The sequence below is a fragment of the Brassica oleracea genome, chromosome C7 (assembly GCF_000695525.1).
Source record: "Brassica oleracea var. oleracea cultivar TO1000 chromosome C7, BOL, whole genome shotgun sequence".
NCBI lineage: Eukaryota > Viridiplantae > Streptophyta > Magnoliopsida > Brassicales > Brassicaceae > Brassica > Brassica oleracea.
Genome location: NC_027754.1, coordinates 20,913,767 through 20,918,372, shown reverse-complemented (window position 1 = coordinate 20,918,372; position 4,606 = coordinate 20,913,767). Strand labels below are relative to the sequence as shown.

At 39.1% G+C, this 4,606-nt stretch overlaps 1 pseudogene; it reads right to left on the bottom strand.

Annotated features, from left to right (window-relative positions):
* LOC106305146 overlaps window positions 1-3,502 on the bottom strand; it is a 6,976-nt pseudogene extending 3,474 nt beyond the window's left edge.
* Window positions 3,503-4,606: the final 1,104 nt, after the last annotated feature.

Below are 4,606 nucleotides of genomic sequence, written 5' to 3'. Positions count from 1 at the left end.
TTACTCTATTTTGTCTATTTGCGGATTGCGAGCCTATGAACTTTGAAGAAGCTAAAGAAAAGAAGTCATGGAGAAGTGTAATGGATGAAGAAATCAAGTAGATTCAAAAGAATTATAAATGGGAGTTAGCTTCACTTCCAAATGGACACAAGACAATTGGTGTGAAGTGGGTGTACAAGGCAAAGAAGAACTCTAAAGGAGAAGTTGAAAGGTACAAGGAAAGATTGGTGGCCAAAGGCTATAGTCAAAGAGCCGGGATCGACTACGATGAGGTATTTACTCCAGTTGCTCGCTTAGAAACGGTTAGACTAATCATTTCATTGGCAGCCCAAAAGAGTTGGATGATACATCAAAAGGATGTAAAATCATCCTTCTTAAATGGAGACCTTGAGGAAGAAGTCTACATTGAGCAACCACAAGGCTACATAGTCAAAGGAAAAGAAGACAAAGTCTTAAGGCTGAAGAAGGCACTTTATGGATTAAAGCAAGCACCAAGAGCATGGAACACTCGGACTGATAAGTACTTCAAGGAGAAAGGCTTCATCAAGTGTCCATATGAGCATGCACTTTATATCAAATCTCAAAACAATGATATATTGATTGCATGCTTATATGTTGATGACTTGATATTCACTGGCAACAATCCGATTATGTTTGAAGATTTCAAGATGAAGATGACAAAGGAGTTTGAGATGACCGACATTGGATTGATGTCATACTACCTTGGCATTGAAGTAAAACAAGAAGAAAATGGAATCTTCATTACTCAAGAAGGCTATGCTAAAGAGGTGCTTAAGAAGTTCAAGATGGATGACTCAAATCCAGTTTGCACGCCAATGGAATGTGGACTCAAGTTATCAAAGGAAGAAAAAGGAGAGAGTGTGGATTCAACACTCTTTAAGAGTCTAGTTGGAAGCTTACTCTATCTAACGTGCACAAGGACCGACATCCTACACGCAGTTGGAGTTGTTAGTCGATACATGGAGCGTCCAACAACAACTCATTTCAAGGAAACTAAGAGGATCCTACGCTATATCAAAGGTACTATCAAATTTGGCTTGTACTACTCTATCTCTGAAGATTACAGGCTTGTTGGATATAGCGATAGCGATTGGGGTGGAGACGTAGATGACCGGAAAAGCACAAGTGGCTTCGTGTTTTTCATTGGAGAAACCGCCTTCACATGGATGTCAAAGAAGCAACCGATTGTCACCCTTTCTACTTGTGAAGCGGAGTATGTGGCAGCTACTTCATGTGTTTGCCATGCTATTTGGTTAAGAAACTTGCTAAAGGAGTTAAGCTCACCACAAGAGGAGCCAACGAAGATCTTTGTGGATAACAAGTCGGCAATAGCATTGGCGAAGAATCCAGTCTTCCATGATCGGAGTAAGCACATCGATACTCGTTATCACTACATTAGAGAATGTGTTAGCAAGATGGATGTGCAATTGGAGTATGTGAAGACAAATGATCAAGTAACTGATATCTTCACCAAGCCACTCAAGCGGAAAGATTTTATCAAGATGAGGAGCTTGCTTGGAATAACCAAATCAAGTTTAAGATGGGGTGTTGAAAAGTAAACTTGATTTTGGGTCACATTATTGGGCTAACAACCACTAATCTTGTTTAGCCCAACCTTAACCCAAATTCTAGAATAATCTTCCACCTCCTTAAGTTAAAAATCTAGATATTTTCATAGAAAATTCTAGATAACTAAGGAAAAATAATCTTAAATATTTAAGTAGAATTATCTAGATTTAGGATTAAAATATGTAAGATATTTTGTACTTTGGAGGCTATAAATACTTCCCCTCTCTTCTCATTTTGAATCATCAAGAAGTAGCTAAGTTTGTAAGAATCATCTAAGTAATAAGAATCTACTTTTAAGTTATAAAAACTTTCTTCTTCACAAAGCTTCTTTCTAACACTTAAACACTTTCTCCATCTTTATAAAGTTTTCCATTCCAACAAAATTCGTAGATAAGAAAAAAGTTTAACAAATGGCATGTGGAAGAGTTCAAGTTCATGGTCCAAAATCTCAGACAGTCAAGAAACATTGAGAACTTAAAGTAACCATTTAGACAAACCTTTTTTTTCTTGTGAAGACTGGCCTTTTTTCCTCCAAACCAGGATTGAACCAGCTGACTCTCAGCTTGGTCAAGCTTCCCAGCTTCATAGGTAAAGTATTAAAATGATAAGAAAAAAGTAATTATTAAACTAAATGTTTTGAAGAAAAAGTAAATAATAAACTTTCTATTGCATATCCAAGAATTATTTACCCAAGTCTGATATTTGTCCAGCAATATAGTCTCCATTGCCCACCAGTGGGGAGGAAGATAGTGTGTTCACCCAGTACTTGTTCCAAAGGAGTTCAAGAAGGTGGCTATCAAGAGATGACTTGAAATAAGTGATGTCCAATGAATAGTACTGCCACATTACAATAAGAATCACATATAAGATTCAGAGGGATGATGAAAACCTCCAAGATTAAATGAGGATATGACAAGTACCTGTTTGCAATGAACACCAAAGTCCTCGATCTTGTTTAAAGGGATAGTCTGATACTCAGAAACATGATCATCTGAGATCTTATGACCCTCTGGATACGTTCTGAACGCCCCAATCTCAACCTTACCAGCCGAAACAGTCCTTGTGGGATCAATAACAACAGCCAAAAAAAGGCTCCTGATACTGTTGGTTAAGCATCTGTGTTGAAACATCAATACCCGAGAGCCAGCATCCATACCCAGGATGCAAGTGATACCACCCAACAACATTCTCCAATCTCCCAGCCTATGATTCAAGTTACAATAATAATCAACAAAACAAGATGAATTGTAGACTGAGCCTGTCCTGACATACGCAAGTGAAAACATTGACATAGGACTACCAAATATTTAAATAGTTAATATACATAGGTCCCTAAATTGTTAAAAACAAAATCATATTAAAATTCTTACTACTTCTATATAACATAAATAATCTCCGGCCCTGAGAATAGAAAAGGATAAAATAAAGAAGCTTCAAGGATAACTAAACGAGAATAATTATGTGGGCATCTCTAAAACCCTAGAATACCATAAACCTAACTTAAGCACCAAGCAAACAAGCAGCTCAATATAATAAAGAGAGAAAAGATACCAGTACTCATACGCATCGGCCTGAGCATTAACCCTAGTCTCAGTTCCTTCAACAGGCAAAGCAAAAGCGTCCATAACAATGATCGTATCGCCATCTGTTTTCCCCTGCATAAGACCCATATCTCGATAGTGCTACCAGAGCGAGCGTGTACAACCATCTTGAGAAGAGCGAGCGCTGAGATTTGGACGCGCTTGAAGTAGTTAGGATTGGTGGCCCATGTCTTCTCCTTCAGGACCTTGGCGTGAGCAGCTCCGTCGTAGTGGAAAATGTTGTCGGAGGATGAATCCGCAGGTAGTTTCACGGTGAGGATGTTGTTCTCGAGTTCCCATGTCTTCCTTGCGATGGTAGACGAAGACTCCATTGTTTAGAGAAATCAAGAGGCAGAAGAAGATTAAAGAGATTCTATGAAGAAAGGCTTTTCTGAGGCTTTGTTGTATCAGCAAAGCTTATATGCTTCGGCTCAATCCAATAACATTCTTTCCTTTTTTTTAGACACTAATTTTCTATTTTAAAATATAGTAAATATATTATATCATTTAGATTTGTTTCTTATAAAGTATATTATGGGAATTTATTCCAAAAGTATATAGATTCATTGACATTTTTGGTTTGTTATTTAATTATATTTCTTATAAAAATATTTGTTGTGAATAAATTTCGTGTTAGTTAATCTGATGCGCACTACAAGAAAACAGCGACATACTGAGGGAAAAAATCGTCGGTATGTCGTCGGAATAACGTTATTCCGACGACATACCGACTAAACAAGTCCTCGGAAATAACTATTCGGAAATTCATTTTTCCTCGGAAATCCCTCGGAGTTTTCCGACGGAATTCCGAGGAAACAAATTTCCGAGAAAATTCCGAGGATCACCAGTTCGTCGAAAAGCTCCTCGGAATATACCGAGGGAGAAATTCGTCGGGATATTTCGATGGACTTTCCGATGGTCCAATCCTCGGAATTTCCGACGAAATATTCCTCGGAATTTTCTGATGAAAATTCCGAGGAAAGGGTCCCTCGGAAAATTCCGAGGAACGTGGTCCCTCGGAATATTCCGAGGAACATGTCCCTCGGAATATTCCGAGGAACATGTCCCTCGGAATATTCCGAGGAACATGTCCCTCGGAATATTCCGAGGAACATGTCCCTCGGAATATTCCGAGGAACATGTCCCTCGGAATATTCCGAGGAACATGTCCCTCGGAATATTCCGAGGAACATGTCCCTCGGAATATTCCGAGGAACATGTCCCTCGGAATATTCCGAGGAACATGTCCCTCGGAATATTCCGAGGAACATGTCCCTCGGAATATTCCGAGGAACATGTCCCTCGGAATATTCCGAGGAACATGTCCCTCGGAATATTCCGAGGAACATGTCCCTCGGAATATTCCGAGGAACATGTCCCTCGGAATATTCCGAGGAACATGTCCCTCGGAATATTCCGAGGAACATGTCCCTCGG